Source organism: Lacerta agilis, chromosome 8 (genome assembly GCF_009819535.1).
Source record: "Lacerta agilis isolate rLacAgi1 chromosome 8, rLacAgi1.pri, whole genome shotgun sequence".
Taxonomy (NCBI): Eukaryota; Metazoa; Chordata; class Lepidosauria; order Squamata; family Lacertidae; genus Lacerta; species Lacerta agilis.
Window position 1 is genome coordinate 27,461,388 of NC_046319.1, and position 19,269 is coordinate 27,480,656.

The following is a 19,269-nucleotide window of genomic DNA, read 5'->3' on the forward strand; positions in this document are numbered from 1 at the left end:
AGTATAAACCAGGAGATGTCCTAGCGAGACTATGAGATAGTACCAGCTACTCTTTTAACATCTATTTGGATCTCTTCCTGCATCCTTCTTTTCCAGCTACACTGTTCCATCCCCCCTCCTTAAGGCAGTTTCCGGCTTTTCCTTTCCACTATCTGCCCACATTCCACTCCCAAGTCTGTTGGTGCCTCCCCGCTTGTGCATGACTCTTACAATTTTGGCTACAAATGCAAAATGGCACTCAATGAAGGGACTCAGAATATAGGCTTGGTGTTACTCGAGTAATTATTTGTGACACTCATTCTCAGTGGATTGCCTGCATGCCATACAAGCTGTACCAATCCTCAAGTTACTTCCCACTGTCATTTCCTCAAAACATTCTCTGTTGGAAAAGCGCCCCACTCTTGCCTATCATGTTTATTTATCTCCCCTGCAGCCTGAAGTTATGACCTGAAAATAATAGTAAAGATTCTGCTTACTGGCAAAGAGCTCCACTCAGAACATGAAGGACACTTGAATCTTAGATAAAGCATTTACACTTGAATCTACTGCACTTGTTCAGGAATGGGAAATCTCTGGTCCATAGTCAACCTTGGCCCATTAGGGGGTTCAATTTGGCCTGGACAGCTAGGCAGAGCTTCCCACCTTCATCATCATGATGTCAGATGATTGACAGGTGGGTGACCCCACTCACCCACTCATAGGGTGGATGAAATGTTTCCCCCGAGTTTGCGTAACAGACCTTTCCACCCTCCTTTATCTGTACATGCCCTGCATCATCTCCAAATCTACTCCGGAGAGTTGGGGGACCTCCCACAACAGATTTAGAGGGGATGGAGGGAGAGAGGAAGCAATTGCATTGCACAGTCAAAAGTCCTTGCACTGATGCAACAATGTAACAGAATATTCCTCATAGTACCTTGAACACTCTTTTTTCCTACTTATATTCCTTATGCAGAGTTGCGGAGCAGGAGATAGCCACTAGAAACCTGGAGGTAGTCATATGGTTGCTGTCATACTTATATACTTGCAGTAACCAATTTTGTACTATTCATATACAGTGCACAAGCATAGGGTAAAAAGGAAATATATTGTTGAGACTGAAACATGAGCTGCTAATCCTGCCTTGGAAAGTAAGGGTTTATGGCTGGCTTGCTCAAGAATCTAAGTAACAACAGAGATGAGTAGCACACATACGTCAAGACACAAATGGGGAAAGATTGCCAGGGCAGACACATAAATTCAGCTGCCATAGACATGAAAGAAAAGGAACTTTTTAACATTTAATGCTGAATCCTCTACTCGTAACACACCATTTTCCATTACAACAACTGGTGACATGCCAGAAGAAATGTGGAGTGGTCCAAGGCTAAAAGTGAGTTGCTAGGATTCATGTGCTTTCATCTGCTAAACCACAGATCTGGGATGTATGAAGAGAATTGAGTTTCTGAGGATGCACAGAGTGCCTTTTCTTCTCTAGTGAAGAAGTACAGCCTGCTAAAACATCCCTAAGGCTACAGGGCAGGGCTTTCAGGTTACAGGATGTGGTTTCCATCAGACTACATTTCTAACAACTTACTTGGGACATGCTATAAAAAAATAAGTGCTGGGGGAAATCCTAAAATCCAAGTTTATAAAATCCCCCCTGCTCTAAACAGGCATCAGGATTGAAAGCCTAGATCAAACCAATCCTGCTGTCATGCAATTTACAACATATCCAAAACATGTCCAAAATATTCCTGATGTGTAAAAGTCAAAGATGTTTAATTAAAATTGACCAGAATCCATCTTCTGTCTCCGTGCTTTGAAAAAGAAAAAAAGAAGTCAATTCTTCAGCTAAATTTGAAGATTAAATATGATTAAAATTTCTGTAGAATGTCTAGGTTTTCTGGAATAGACTATTCCAGCCATCAAAATATTGATAGTCATTGGTAAATGACTTCTGGTGTTTAATCAATGTTATTTTTTTATCATCCAATTTTTCCTTCAAGTCAGCTTTGAACACTAAACTGCATTTCATCAAGGTTGGTAAAATGTTTAGAAAGGAACAGATGTCAGAATATGGGGATTGCCAATAACACTGATGGAATCCAGTAATTTCTTTCCTGTCCAAAGGCAAAAGAATGAAGAATAATCTCAACTGTATACAATAATAGAAGATTTACTGCAACATTAATGGCTATAAAAAAAATAAAAGTACATAAAAGCTATCTCCATTTTTTTCAAGCCATCACTAAGGGCAGTGTTTTTCAATTTAAGGCAATTTTCACATCAAAACAAAAGGGGCTATGTATTTTTAAGCCTTAAATATCTATAAACTGCAGCTGATGCTTCAGACTAATGTATTTGTTGTTCCCAACTATACATTAGACGATTGCATGGGGTAATAATTGATGCTAAACCTCCCAAAATGTAGAGGCAATCTCTTCTTTAAGAATGCTCCTCTGCTTGTTGTTGGCAAATTGTACCATTTACATTTACCATTTGCTTGAACAAGGAACATAAATACAGATAAAACCCTTAGGACTTTATTCTTTTAAAACTGCCCTCTAAAAATCTGCCCTGCAATTTGCAAACTGAGTTTTCTGCAGACTATTCTTGGAAGCCTTTTGTGAAATAGGGGGAAACTGACTCAAAGCAAGGACTGGTTAATCACAATTTTGCAATCATCCTCATATTGTAAAGTTCAGCTTCCAAATGTACGGACAGTTTTAAAGAAGAAACAAAATAAAGAAGAGAGTCTAGGAAAGGAGGTGGGGTGCAGGAACCAGTAAAGTACCGTTTTGCAACAAATATAGGTGCATTTTAAATGATTCATCGGGGCAATGTGATTTTCTGCACATGAATTAAGGCCACTGCGTGGGCATGAAACTGCCTGGGAGGGAGGCAGGGAAGGAATTCCAATGGTGCTTGTACAAGCAGTTTTGGCCCACAAACAGAAATCCATAGCTCCGTCCACATGGGCAGTGGGATCATGGAGACAGGCCTACCTACCAGCAACCTCCACACATTCATCAGAGCCTATGCAGGCACCTCTTATAAACCAGGAGTGGGGAACCTCAAGCCTGGTGGGCAACTAAGAGGAATGCCCCCTCTCCAGGTCCCACCTCTCACTGGTCCTGCTCCTTCTGCACCTTTTTCAAGGGCTTCAGTCTAGCTGGAATCTGCACTTCATCTTGCTTTCATCTTGCTTTCGTGGATGGAGAGATGTGCATGCACATGTTTCCTCATGGAAATAGGGACATTCCATTCTAAAGCGAATAAAATGTCCCCATTTTCATACAGAATGTTGGAGGGTATGCATCGTCTGAATGGAAACATCTGCCTTTGCATAGGTAGATGGTAGCCCACAGTACAAAAAGTAGAAGTCCTATCTCTTGCTCCACCCACTTTTGCCTCTGGTCCCTCCCACGGCTCGCCATGTGGCCCCCTGGAAGACTGCCCATGGTGGAATGCTGCCCTCAGGCAGAAAATTATTCCCCACCTCTGATACAAAATCTCCTAAATTGCCAAGGGGTGGGAAGGTGTTCTCACCAGGCTCTCTCCTGACAAACAGAAACCCTGTTTTTGCAGCTTTGCTAATTCCTTTGTTGTATTTTGAAACTGTACTGATTGATTAAACTTAATGTAATGACAGAATATAAGGTATATAAATATTTGCAGATCAATTAGCCACACAACGCTATCATATAAAAATGGCAACACTTCGGTTGATGGGTGCAATGGATCGCTGCAAAAAGAGAGAGGAAGCTACTGGTCTATCTGCCTCTACCCTCACCTAATTGCACTGTATGAACATATTATTACAAAAGGAGCGGTGCTAAACTGGGGGTGCGGGGTGAAAGCCATGGAACTTGCCCTCCATGGGCAGATAGAGATGCCCATGGTCAGGAAGGAAGTCTGTTGATGGAGATCAGGATGTAAGGATCTGTCCATTTTGGTTCATCCTGTCCATGAGGTTTAATTTGGGTATCCCCATGTGTATTTTTATCAATTCAAATGGGGAAGTAGACACACTGTTTATTTAGGGCAGGCTGAAAATATGTGTATCACAGGGGGGGAAAACCTTCAAAATTTACTGTCAAATCTGGAGCAAGAAACATATTACCAGATGTAAATAGAAGTCATCTGAAATGTTGGGTGTCTACCCTCCCTCCTCAGCTTCTCCTCAAACCAATCGGAGGCTAATATAACTTCATTTCATTAGAAGGCAAAGCCAAATTAAAACTCCCCCTCTCTTAAGATGTTACTGTAACTGCTAAAAATTAATATAAAATGAAAGACCTTCATCTAGTTGTTTTGTCTTATCATTTGCAAGAGCAACTTGCCAAAACTGTCTTTTTCAGAGCTCACAGAGATAGGCTGAAATTCATGAAAAATATTTTCCATTATCAATGTAATTACAGATGACAAGAACTTTCCTTTGGAATTCAAAAGTAACAATGTCTGTCTTGATTACTGGCCTGCTCTTTCGAGTCCTCTTCATATGGACACAAGTTGCAAACAGTGGAAACCCTGTTTTCATTATGCCAATCTTCACAAAGGTCAAGTTTTTTCTTTTCACTTCAAACATTCCAGTAGTTGCTTAGACGGCAATTCAGGAATTTTGTGTAATGTTGCTCAACAAAGCAAATATTTATATTAGTAAATACCGCTAAATTATTGCACGCATGCAGGTAGTCTTTACTAAAGAGAGAGATATGTGATACTGGCAATTGAAACGACAGCGTACAATATAGACTCGCAAAGGTTTGTTTAAAAAAGAAGTAATACATTGGTAGAATGTGTTAGCTTCACAGTACCTTGAAGCTGAAACCTGAAAAGACAGAGGTGCTGTGTGTCCTGAGTTTTCAAGTCCAGGAGGTAGGAAGACCTGGAGGACCTGCGCCTCCCTGGAAGTAGCAGGTTTTAAGTTTGCAGGTAGTCCTAGATCCAAAATTGTCACTTGAGGATCAGGTGGCCTCAGTGCTGGTTTGCCAGCTATGGCCCCTTTTGGACAGAGACGACTTGCCCGCTGTACTCCATGTTCCAGTAATTCCAGACTGGAGTTTTGTAATGTGCTCTAAGAGGACAAGAAGAGTCCTGCTGAATCAGGTGAACGGCCCATCATTCTTTTCTCACAGTGGCCACCTAGATTCCTCTGCAAAACCAGGAGTAGGATTTGAGCACAAGAGCACTCTCCCCTCCTATGGTTTCCCAGTAAATGGTATTTAGAAGCATTGCTGCCTCCAACTCCGTGTGGAACTGACCTTGAAGACAACTCAGAAATTTCAATTATCCTAAAATGCAACAGCCAGATTCCTGGTTGTGGTTCATTTAGGTCTCACATAACCACTGTTTTAAGACAGCTCTATTGGTTGCCAATTTATTTCCAGGCTCAATTAAAGGTGTTCACATTAGCGTTAAAAACCCTAAATAGCACGGGCCCCAAATATGTGAATAGTATTATGAATAATAATCATATTCGTGGTTATCACTGATACAAGCAACCTTAGTCATGGTCTATTTAGCAAGTTTTTCAACTCTCAGGGAACATCAGGCATGCACTGTATGTCTTTCCCATGGGACAGTGCCATGAAGGAGTGGGTGGGCCAAGGGGCACAGCCCAACAGCATGGCATGGCAGATGGTGGCAGTGCCAACACAATCCAAATTCAGATAAGCTACACATAGAAGGGGTGGCCTATGGTTTCAGGCAAGTGGGTGACTCCTGTTGACAAAAAAACACAAAAGGCAAGCTACAGATTAGAAAGCAAATGAAACCCACAATCACTATGTAGTATTTATACAATTAGAGGACATGAGTCCTGTTTTGCAGCTGAGTAATACTGAGATAATACAGGGTGAGCTCCCATTGCTTGGTCCCTGCTCCTGCCCACCTAGCAATTCGAAAGGACATCAAAGTGCAAGTAGATAAATAGGTACCGCTCCGGCGGGAAGGTAAACGGCATTTCCGTGCGCTGCTCTGGTTCACCAGAAGCGGCTTAGTCATGCTGACCACATGACCCGGAAGCTGTATGCCGGCTCCCTCGGCCAGTAACACGAGATGAGCGCCGCAACCCCAGAGTCGTCCACAACTGGATCTAATGGTCAGGAGTCCCTTTACCTTTACCTTTAATACTGAGAAACAAACAAACAAAACTACCCAAGACTAGTCATGACAGAAAATTATTAAGCAGAAATTGTTGTTGTTGTTGTTTTGACTGCAGCCTTTGAGCAAATGCAAAGTACTTCATCCTTACTACTGGAAAACTCCTCTGATACAGGATTTCTGGGTAACAAAAAGGTGAATGCCTGATGCCAATCAGAAGTGCCAATGTGAACAATGCAACTCCAAAACAGGGGGATTTATCTAAATTCTATTCAGAACAGACCCATTGAAATCAATGGACCAAAGTTAGTCATGCTCATTAATTTAAGTGGTTCTACTCTGAGTAGACCTAGCACTGGATGCAACCTAGGCAATGGTGACTAAAAAAGTGGGAGGAATTTGGGGAGAAATTACATATGCTTCTTAACCCCCACGTTTTGCTGAGACTTCTCATTTGACAACTTTTGGCCCAGTTCTGTGAAAATCAGCATCTGTAAATAGATCTACTCCCTCGTTAGCTGCCAGCTTAGCTGAGAGGAAGCACTTAGTGGGAAGCACTCAGGCCCAGTCTTAAAAACCTGAATTAACATTCTATTCTGCATACAAAGGGGAGATCATATCATGTACAGCATTTCCTCTTTTACACAATGAGCTGACCCTAAGAACTCTCCTGATTCTAGAATAGTCTGGAAAGAGAAAGGCATTCATTCTTCCAAAGCTGGAGTGGGGGGGGGGTTCTGCTTTCCTTAACGGGGGGGCTTTTCCCATCTTGAGGAACCTGGGGAAGTAGAGGGAATCTCCACTAAACAAAGACCACTGGGTTATTGTGTTTTGTATTCTTTTCTTATCCCTTGAGTTACCCTCTAATTCTGATGACCCATCACAGAGGGGATTTTGCCAGTGGACAGGTGAGTTTTAATGTTGCACAACAGAGGAATCTTATGCAACAGTTGCACTAGCAGAAATTTGCCATGCTAACTGTTGTACCACAAAGTCACGAACACCCTGCTTATGCATTCCCTTGCATAATAATGTTCTGCTGGTGCAAAACATTTGTCTGTTTTGGAATCGTATGCACACTATCCATCCAAAGCACCACAAATTTGCTTGAACAGTCATGCTGTTTCCCAAAGAATCCTGGGAAGTGTAGTTTGTTAAGGGTGCTGAGAGTAATTCAGAGACCCTTATTTCCATCATTGAGCTACATTTCCCAGAGTTGTTTCACAATCAATTCCTCTTCCTGGAGCGGTCAAGGATTGTAGCCCTGTGAGGGGAATAGGGGCCCACCTAACAACTTTCAGTTTAAATGTGTAAGTATTGATACCTGCTAAACCCACTGCAGCCTGCTGAGATACATGACACCTAAAAAAAAGGTAAAGGACCACTGACAGTTAAGTCCAGTTGCAGACGACTCTGAGGTTGCAGCGCTCATCTCGCTTTACAGGCCAAGGGAGCCGGCGTTTGTCTGCAGACAATTTTCCTGGGTCATGTCATGTGGCCAGCAAGACTAAGCCACTTCTGGCACAACAGAACACTGAAGCCAGAGCAGCACAAAGAAATGCTGTTTACCCTCCCGCCGGAGCGGTACCTATTTATCTACTTGCACTTTTTGGCGTGCTTTCAAACTGCTAGGTTGGCAGGAGCTGGGACCAAGCAACGGGAGCTCACCCCTTTGAGGGGATTTGAACCGTCTTAGACTACAGCGCCACCCACACTGACATGACACCTAGAAGGCTAATATACTGTCTATTTCCAAGTGGCTGGAAAGAAGCATAACCCATCTTTCAGAGAAGCACTTGAAACAATCAGGAGGCTCTGAGCTTGGATCTGTACCCAAACTGCACAATTAATACCAGGGACTATAAAGACTAACTCTGAAAATTCTTCAAGTGCTGAGGGGAATCCAGCCCATCCAATCCCTGGCTCCTTTCTATTTGCTGTCTAATTCCAGTTTTAATTGCACCATTTTGCTTTCAGAGCAATATATTCCCTGAGAATCTTTGTGAGACCTGAATGTACAATCAGTCCCCATGCTAAAAAGGCAGGTGTCATGGACGCACTAAGCTATAATAGCATCTTCCAAACTATGAAAGAATTTTTAATACATAGATTGCTTCCCCGATAGCCTGCAATGGCTCCTCTGGAACCATTATATGCTCTTAGGTCGCACTAGAGCCATATCTGCACGCTAAGTAGGCACACAGAAAGTCATTTCAGAGATTGGTGATTAAAAAAAATAAAAATAATTACTCCACACAAGACAGGACTTCAATGAAGAGAGAAAAATAATTACAGGGACTTCATGGTTTAAAATCTGGCAGTTTTTATTACCTCCATTGTGAAAAGGAATTGCAGCATCAAGCAGAAGGTTTGTAATCTTCCCCACGTTATCACAAGGTATGTTGCTACTAAAATCTGGTGGGGCAGTGTGGTATAGTGATTGTGTGTCAAATTCCCACTGTGCCTTGAAGCTCACTGGCTTCAAATTTCTACTCAGCCCTGAAGATCACAGGGCAACTTTGGTCCATATCACCTCGCAAACATGGCTGGTAGGAACACAGGAAGCTGCCTAACACTGAGTCAGACTATTGGTCCATCTAGCGCAGTAAACTGACTGGCAGTCGATCTCCAGAACTTCAGGCAGGGTTCTCCCACAACTGTACCTGGAGATGCCATCGGGGATGGAACCTGGGACATTCTGCATGCAATGTGAATGTTCTACCATTGAACCACAGCCCTTCCCCACTAAGTTCCTCTTCACCTTTATTTTATTTTATTTGTCCTCTGAGCACATTTTGTTTTCTCCTTTTGGGGTTATTTCATGCTCTCAAAAGAAAGAGAAGAAAACCACCCTGAACAAATGCAACTAACTTATTTGCAATGTTTGGACACTTCCAATCTGGAGTGGTTTTTCTTAAGGCTGAGCTATATAACCTTCTGCTAAATGACTGCAAAAAGACTATCGTTGAAATCTTTAATTACACCACAGTCCCAGCCTATATTCTTATTTGCAGTTTGGTTGAAGGAAAATTATAGAACTTTAGGGGGTAATTTTTTATGAAATCTAGTGGGGGGGGGGATAGAAAGCATCAGAAGCGTCAGTTCTGCATCAGATAATGAGAAATGTATTTTTCCTAACCAGTTTTCAGCCACTGCAAGCTGATGATATGACTGTTTGCTTCTGGCCCATTATCTGAGCACTTGAACCCTGGATAACAATGAGTTCATACAGAAGAAAAGTGCTAAGCTTTAATTGTATGTATTTAGTCACGCAAACAGAAGCAATGGCCTGAGAATGGCTAGTTAGCCAGTGACAGCTTTTAGCTATAGAACTGGCTCCGAAAAGCTATTACAAATTGTACTGATCTATTCAGGGCCATGGCAGGGGAAAAGCAAAGCCACCCACCCCACCCCACCCCCCGCTTTTAACCTGGTGGCTGCAATAAGTTTTGTTTTGTTTCCTTTAAATATATCCATATAGATATATAGGTGTGCAATTCCCACCACCCACTAATTTTGTTCTAGTAAACATCATTAAAAATTTGAAGACACTGGAAGAATGTGCGGTTTATGTTCAGAAAAAAAAATTCCTCCCTGTCAATCAATTCTGCATGTCTGCATGAAACTGATGATCACATCATCATGTTAGTTTGCCTGACTTGCTCAGCACAAAGAAGGTGGGAACATTTTCTCAAGCAGGGATGTCAGCACTTGAAAAATCAATCACCATCTGGGCTCATTTTCCAAAAGGGAGAAAAACAACCCCTGGTTAAGAATGCTCTAGAACAAATAAGTTGAAAATGTTTGAAAATAAACGGAAGGGTCAGAGACACTTTATAATAAAATTGAAAAGGAGCATAAGCACAGTATTTTATTTTACTTTTTTGTTAAAAAAAAAAGACAACAGTGTAAGGCTTATATACTTAATTCTGTTTCACAGTCTGGAGTTTTAAAAAGCAAAACACCTATGGCCTAATCATGACATGTGAACTGCAAGCAAACAAATTTCTTTAATGGATAGAGGGCTATTTTTCTTGGAAAGCATTTCCAAATATCCTTTTTTATTTCAAGAAGTTGATCCTGCTTACAGAACAGCACAGTAGTGAAAATACCCTTTGATTCGGAACATTTACCGGTAAATTTTGCTGAAATCGACAGAAAACACTATACAGTGCCCCATAGTTGTCATTTGGCAACTATTGAACCTTTGCTCAACTTTTCCATCTGCTGGGGATGAGTTTCATTAAAATATGTAACATGGATACACAACCATTGGGTTTAAAATGTTATTCTGACTTGATTAATCTTACAAACGCACTATGCCTCCTTAAGCACTTTTAGGGTTCCACTGCTTCACCCCAATTCTGCATCTTATTGTGCGTATATTGTTTTGGGGAAGTCTCATTCCATAAATAATGTGCGGCAGCGGATAAAAGTTTTTTTTAAATTTTATTTTAAGAAATACCAAGAATTAGACACCGGTGTTACAAACGCTCCCCTGCACAATGAATAACAATTAATCAAATTGTAAAACACTACAAGAGCTCACAATACGCAAACAGCAGAGGAAAAGATAAATTGATTTTTGCAGCGGCTTTGCTCCTTTTCAGTAGCACGACTGTGTGAAAAATACCAGTTTAAAAAGTGTGCTGAGGCAGCAAAACCATTTAATACTTCACAAACAGTTATCTAAGCCAATGTCCAATAGCTAGACAGTACTGTAATGTGACCTACATAATAACAAAATCATTTTTATACACTAGAAAGGACCGGGCATTTATCCACTTGATAACAGTTAAAACAATGAGCTCAAATGCATTTTTGTTATTATATATTCTATTATTAAAATGTGTGTTTTTGTAAAAGCCAAGCCAAGTGACAGACTGAAATTAGGAAACTTCCCATTATATCTCTTTGTTCCATTAAAGCACTGGGTTGTGTGCCCCACAACTCTTCTGCCGACCCACCGTAACTTTGCACTTCTAGCCAATAACTTTGCACTTCTAGCCAATAACTTCATTATGATGGTAGTATGACCCTTTCAAAAACCCTTCTTCAAAAACCAGCAAAGGTCTTGTTCTTTAACATCAAATATGGGGCACAATCCATTTAGCTGAGAACCAGTGTGGTGTAGTGGTTAGTGTCTGAGTAGGTCCTGGAAGACTAGGGTTCATATCCCCCCACTCAGCTGCACAGAGCTGTTGTGTGGGATTGAATGAGGAGGGGGGAACCATCTATGCCATCTCGAGGTCCTTGGAGGAAAAGGTGCTATATAAATGCGAACAACCACAATCAACACAACAACTTGATTTCATGGGATAGGGAAAGAGAAAGGGAAAGGGAAAGGGAAAGGGACCCCTGACAGTTAAGTCCAGTCACGAACAACTCTGGGGTTGCAGCACTCATTTCGCTTTACAGGCCGAGGGAGCCAGCGTTTGTCCGCTCCACATACAGTTTTTCCAGGTCATGTGGCCAGCATGACTAAGCCGCTTCTGGTGAAACCAGAGCAGCGCATGAAAACACCATTTACCTTCCCGCCGGAGTGGTACCTATTTATCTACTTGCACTTTGATGCGCTTTCTAACTGATAGTTTGGCAGGAGCTGGGACAGGGCAATGGGAGCTCACCCCGTTGTGGGGATTCAAACTGCCGACCTTTTGATCGGCAAGCCCAAGGCTCAGTGGTTTAGAACACAGCAGCACAAGCGGGTGAAAAGAGGATTAGATAAATTCATGGAGGATAAAACCAACAACGGCTACTAGCCATTATGGCTATGTTCTGCCTCCACCATCGGACGCAGTAATGCAAGTTCCAAATACCAGTTGCTGGAAACCACAGGAGAGGAGGGTGCTGCTGCACTCAGGTCCTGCTTTGGGGCTTCCCATAAGCATCTGGTTGGCCACTGTGAGAACAGGATGTTGGACTAAGGGTCCAACTGGCCTGATCCAGCAGGCTCTTTTTATGTTATTGTGAGTCTATATTAAGAGCGAGTTGGCTGAACCACATTTCAATATTATAATGGTGGCAGTAGGTTGTACAGCTTTCAGTTAGAAAATGGTTTGATGGACTGAGAGAGGTACTTTTGAGGATGGTCCTTCCTTTACTAGTGTCCCTTTAAGATCACAACCAGAAGCCAAAGATAACCCCTAAAACAAACTGAGCTAGAAAAAGAGAGAACTCCCCAGTCCTCTCTTAAAAAATACTCTGAATTGCATATTACTGAAAAGACCACAAAATTAATACCAAAATACTGGATTCGCTGTTCATCTTCCCAAGCAACACTGGGGATGATGATGAAGTGTTTTAATGCACTTATGAAATATAATGTGCAAGATTTCAGTGATGACTAAATATCACAGTATGAAGATACAAATGAAGCCAGTTGATGAGAAATGATGTCTTTAAACAAGAATGTTTCAAATGCAGATGATCTGGAAGAACAATGCCTAATAAATCCATTGATGACAAAGAGACTTGGGACTTTAGTCATCAAATCCACTTATGAAGTTGGTTATAACTTACAAGAATACCTCTTGAGTATTTATCGTATAAATTCAGTAAATTGTTCAAATCCTGTTTTCTCTCTCTCTCCTTGGTTTTGTACCATGGCCTGTATTAATTCATATAATCTATATCATATAGTGGATGCATACACTGGCTGGCTTGTGTAGGCACACAACAAATACAATGTCCTCCTAATGCTTATAAAATTGCCAAATGATCTCGGTGACACCACACCCGACAAACGATTCAACAGAAGCAAGCAACTAAGTCAAAGTAATAAGAAGTGCATTTTTAATAAGAGAGCTCTGTTAAATGTTTCCTTCTCTTTGAAATAATTATTTTATTTTATTTTAAAGGGTAAAGGACCCCTGACAGTTAAGTCCAGTCGCAAACGACTCTGGGGTTGTGACACTCATTTCGCTTTACACGCCGAGGGAGCTGGCGTTCGTCCGCAGACAGTTTTTCCAGGTCATGTGGCCAGCATGACTAACCTGCTTCTGGTGCAATGGAACACCAAAACCAAAGCAGTGCACCGAAATGCTGTTTACCTTCCCAATGGAGCGGTACCTATTTATCTACTTGCACTGGCATGCTTTCAAACTGCTAGGTTGGCAGGAGCTGGGACCGAGCAACGGAAGCTCACCCTGTCGCGGAGATTCGAACCGCCGACCTTTTGATTGGCAGTCGCGGATGACTCTGGGGTTGCGGCGCTCATCTCGCTTTACTGGCTGAGGGAGCCGGCGTACAGCTTCCAGGTCATATGGCCAGATTGACTAATCCAGAACAACCAGTGATTTCCAACAATTTCACCACAGTAACAAACAGGGAAATGGGGGATGGAGAATCTTACCACGAAATGCATCCCATAATACTATCCAGTGAATACACCTAAGCAGATTTATCGGGGGGGGGTGTTCCAAGATGGGGCACTTTCTCCGGGATCATAGGCAATTGAAAAAACCATTGAAAAAACGTGTGGGTTTTGTTTGTTTTTGGGGGGGGGTTTCATTTATGTAGAAAGAAGCTCAACAACTGTGGTACTTTTTGAAATATGGCAATGCTACACCTGCCAAGGTGGAATAAAGCCATCTATATGGAGTTTGTATAGCTTATAAGGGGACAGCACTCTTGAGGAGAAACAGGCAACAGAATGAAGTCCACAAATAGCAACACAAAAGACTGCACCAGTCATTTTATTTGTTCATTTATTTAAAAAGGCCGTCTACCCTTCAGCAAAGCTATCTAAGCAACATACAATAAGAATAATAAAACGCCAATATAAACTATAAACTCACGTAAAAACAACCAGCAGAGCAAAGAAATAGTATAAGACCTACAACATAAATTTACTGTACGAAGTTTTTATCTGTTTTGTTGCAGATAAAAACTTCATCAGTAAATTTATGTTACTTGTTAAAAGCCCCAGGCAAATAAAAAATGTTTCTGCCTGGTGCCAAAACTGCAGCAAAGTCGGCACCAGGCAAAAATGGGGTGCCTCTTTCTGGTAACCATCCATCTCACTTTAGATGGTGGGAGATCTAGAGAGCCCCAGATGAACTGATTATCAGACTAACTCACCTAGCAGAACGCTGTCCTTTATGTACCTGGATCCCAAGCTCTATGAACTGCAATAAAGAATGACCAGCAGCCTGTCTGTAGCACAAAAATGTAGTTTTTCTCAATCTGGAATCATTCATGCTGCTTACAATCTAGATTTGTTCTAGATTCTGCCATCCATGAAGGTTTGTTGTTCAGTCATTCAGTCATGTCCGACTCTTCGTGACCCCATGGACCAGAGCACGCCTATCTTTCACTGCCTCCCGTAGTTTGGCCAAACTCATGCTAGTCGCTTCGAAAACACTGTCCAACCATCGCATCCTCTGTCGTCCCCTTCTCCTTGTGCCCTCCATCTTTCCCAACATCAGGGTCTTTTCTAGGGAGTCTTCTCTTCTCATGAGGTGGCCAAAGTACTGGAGCCTCAACTTCAGAATCTGTCCATGAAGGTGGGTGTGGTTATTTCATACACATTTGAAAACCCCCCCCCCCAACTTGATTAGGTTAAGTGAACCTTTTCCTCCCAGCACATGCCCCAGGAGAAGGAAGTAGAGATAGCAATCTTTGTATACGACCACCAAAAATGTAATTGGGTACCCACTTCCAGGGCTGCCTACATCTGTTTTCAAAGGGACACACTGCAGGGCAATGCAGAATCAATCTGCAATGAGTGCTTATTTTCAAGATCAAACCACTTTCTCAAGAAGCGTTTTTCAAGGGCAAAAAAATACACAATAGATCTAGACTATGTGCAGACTACATAGAAAAAAACAAGTACTCGGTCTTCGTTGATTATAGAATAAAACATTGTGTGCATGAAGTTGATGTTAGCAACTTGTGTGGTGCCTAACTGACGGTTTCATCCAACTCATTCTGTTAGCATTAGGCTTCATGCTTAGCACAATGGAAACTCCCCCTCTTCTGGCCTTGTGTGCCCCCTAAATCTCTATGGGATCTCCCCATCCCCTGGAGCAAATTTGATAAGGGCACACATGAGAGCAAGAAGGAGAGGGGAGAAAGTTACGTCGTGCAACTGCAAATCCTTGTGCTAACAGAATGAGTGCACTGGACAACACCTTGAGCTTCTGTGAAGTCTTCTGAGGACTCTGGGACAAAGACATTCTAATACCATAATTTTAAGACTATTAGTGCAATGTTAGTGCCAAGCTATCTTTGTACAGAAGGGGCCACAGCTGGTGCATCAGTGTAAGTCAGTGGCTCCCATACTGTGGTCTGTGGGCCACCAGTGGTCCATGAACGTCATTCATGTGGTCCATGGTGTTTCTGTAAAACTCATACAGCATCTAGCGCAGCACATTAATATTGTTAAAACAGGCAGATAAAATATTAAGTGGTCCACCAAGACCCTCAGCAATTTTTAAGTGGTCCATGGGGGGAAAGTTTGATCTAAGCTGATCCTCACTGATCTAAGCGGATGACAGATGCCTCCTTTTTCTCAAGGCAAATGTCTTCCATCATGAGTTATTGTGCCAAAACTAGGTCATACCACTGCATTAATCTGAACCACTGATCTGGCTTTCTGGTGTAAAATGAAATAGGGTGGGCCACAAAATCAAGGCAGAAGTAAGGATGTGCTTTTGGAAGGAGATGGAAAAAATCACTTGCACTCTCATTTGGAGTGGGACAGAGTAGTCTGTGCTTTAACTTCTCCCTTTCATTATCCTCCTCAGTAACAACAGGTCTAAATGTACAATAGTCAGGCAACAAAACTGTGTGTGCAATTTAACATAGTTATTTCCAACCTGGAATACTTTGGATTTGATATTTAAATTATTATTAATAAAAGGGGGGAAGTACAAAGAAAAAAAATGCATTTTCAATCCCACTTTCACATTTCTTTAGATCTTAACCTGACATTAATGAGCAACTACGCGTGGAAGTGATGAGCGGCCTGTAGGATAAAATGGCTCATATACTATGTTGATAAGTTAAGATGAAAGAAACCCCAGAACAAAGACACTACAGTATTGTGGAGATATGTTGAGATTCCAAAATATTTGTATTCCTCAACAAAGCGAGAAATGCCCATGACAAAAATATATAAATAAATGCACCTGTCACTTTCTCATTTGACTGCGTAACATGTTTACTGTATATATTAATGCATTACTCCATGATGTTTCCTAGCAGTCATTTGCTATATGTGATATGTGAGTGTTCTATGCATATTTCCAACCCCCCCCCCAATATGGCCCCTGATGCACGCTTTTCTTCCCCACTGATAATCATCCACAGCCTCAAACATGCACTTGAAGGACAAAGATTAACCTATATAAAGCACAAGAAAGCACTGAAAAGAACAAAGTTATCTGAGATCATCATGGCAATGTTATACAGGATATCGTATAATACAAGTCTGTGGCACCCTAAGGATCATGAATTACCCCATTCAAGGAAAAGGCTGCCTTTCAGTAGAAGCTCAGTTATCCCAATCCTTGGCTACATAGAAAATGCTCATTAGCGTCATTCACTGGTTCCTGCTCCCATTTTCTCTGACTCCTCATTTATGGCGGCAGTCCTAGATGCACTTCCTTAAAAGTAAGTCCTGTTTAACTCAATGGGACTCACTACCATGTAAATAGTCATAGGACTGGAACGCCTGCATGTAAAAATAGCACTTTTGTTCATCCAAAAGTTCCCAAGAGCACTAGAGCTTATTCATCTTTCTTTCTTTTTTTAAGAACCAATTTTCTCTAGAATTTGAAGTATGATTATGTGGAACTAAATCGAAGGAAGAGATGGGTGCACTCAAGTTCTGGAAGTCACTCAGCAGCACCCAAGTCTTTCTTGGAACTCTTGATGCATTAACAAATACTCCTGTGCCTGGCTTTGAGAAACGGGAGTGATTTGAAACAGATCCTCACATCAAAAGTCAGAAATAATCCTGAACAACAAAGGCTGTGAAGCTTTCTAAATCAGAAGTCTTTCAATAGCAGATACATCATAACTTTCTCAAAGTGAGCTGCCTTGAGCATAGCAAGAAATGGCCCTTGCAGAAACACAGTAACTTGGAATTTCTGACTGCTCTGCTTCTGATATAACAGGTGTGGGGAACCTTTGGTTCTCCAGATGTTGTTGTGCTACAGATGTCATCATCAATGGTCTCAGGTCCTGCTTGCTAGGGGCTGATGGGAGTTATAGTTCAGCAGCATCTGGAGGACCAAAGTTTTCCCACAGCTGTGATACAATGTGGGGAAGCTGAGACTTACCTGTGGTGTAATCAATAATACCCAGAAAAAGTCTGTAGAAGACAAAGAGCTTTGTAATATGGGTCCTCAACCCAAAGAAAGCAGGTTTCAGAGAAAAAAAGAATGAACATGACCATGTGGCCCATTGCATTTAGTTGAATTGTCATTGAGATTGCAATGTTTCAGGCTCAAGTATTGGTAAGCATTACGGTACATTCAACAATCAGTAGCATTGTGGGTAGCTATGGGGGAGGAATTCGATTCAGTTCATATTTAAAGCCGAGCCTGACTGCATCACAATTTCTGAAACAATAAGTGAACCAAAACACAGTTCTCCTTTGAAATTTGCATTTCTCTGAATTTTGCAATGCAGTTCTTCAGCCATGTAATATATACAAAAATGCATATACTGCATATATTAGTGAATATAATATGCAAAAATGCATTATATTAGCAAAAGTTGGTTTCCAAAATATGTATATTTGGCAAACTTGCATTTAAAAGTGTGTATATTCAGAGAAATTTGTGCTAAAATACCAATGAATTTTCATGCTGACTTAAAAAAAAAAAAAACTGATGTGGAAATTTGGAGAACTTGAAAAAATGAGAATCAGATTTGTTCAGCCCTAGTCTTGGGTGAAAAGAAGCAGCAGCAATTTGACCTTGATTTACTATCAAACTGAAATTGGGTTTCGTTGAAATTGAGATGCCTGATTTCATCCTTAGCCCTGAGCTGCCATATAAAAAGGAGGCCCCAGTACTGCACTGATGGGAGGCATTTCCTTCTCACTAAAACACGATACACCCTGAGAAGGATAAGTGAAACAATAAGATCTCCAGCAATTATTTACACCTGGTGTGGGGAACTTTGGGCCCTCTAGATGTTTCTGAACCAGAACATGGTTCAGGAACACAGCAAATTGGTAAAGATGTTTGCAAAAATTGTAGAGTTGTTTCTGTTCATTCCGATTATTGACAGTTTACAGAATAATTACTTCTTAACTCTAAAGTAAGTAGGCCCAGCAAGTGGCAGTAGGGGCCTTATAGGGCTAAGGAAGATGGCAGTTGCATTTTAGCAAGACATGAAGACACAAAGCTTCCCCACACTTGCTCTCCACCAGCATAAAGAAAGAGAACTGTTGGTATATAGTGTAAGTACAATTGGCTTTCATTGTCATTCAAGATGGCATTGGCCTTGCTTCTTCGGTACCTGAATCTGAAATATTCACTTCTTCCTTTGTTTTCTTCCCTGGACATTATATTGGTATTAAGAGGGAACTTCAGTTACAACAACCCAGTAAAGGAGGGTGCCGGGGGAAGCAAATTCTATTGGCAGCCAGAAGTACATATGAATCCCATTTCATTCCTTTCTTCCACTCTGAATGAGCTCCGTTTTTGACACAGAAGGTGTCAGCCACTATAATCAAATTTAAAGAGGCAAGTGATGCTATATATTCACTGCTCCAGGAGGAGGGAGGGGGGAAAGGATATTCACAATACAGTCATAATGCCTATAAACCCATTATACTTTAGCACCAAGTCCCAGAATTCAGCTCTGACCAACCTGTTTATGAGGAAAATGGCATTGTGAATGATACTTCCTCAATGATACGGTATGCACCTATAATTGACACCTATTTCTGTCTTTCAACAATTCAGATTTCCAAATCAGGATCCTAACAAAACACAATGGCAATCTGAGAAATATCCTGGCTTGGTTTTTTTGTGGGTTTTTAAAAAGTGTGATAAGTAGAAACCTGCAGAGGGGAAAAGATGAGGCTTGCTCCGCTACCCTTATAATTGCAACCGAAAAAATGATTTACATAAGAGAATGAGTGATGCTGACATACCATCAATCCTGCTGCTTCCCCTTGTAAGTCTCAGAGAAGCTCAGTTTGCCAAATTCAAATGACCC

General features: G+C 41.4%; 1 protein-coding gene across 2 annotated transcripts in view; it reads right to left on the minus strand.

Annotated features, from left to right (window-relative positions):
- ZNF536 (zinc finger protein 536) overlaps positions 1–19,269 on the minus strand; it is a 446,856-nt gene that overhangs the window by 332,537 nt on the left and 95,050 nt on the right. The gene's annotated exons all lie outside the window — the stretch shown is intronic.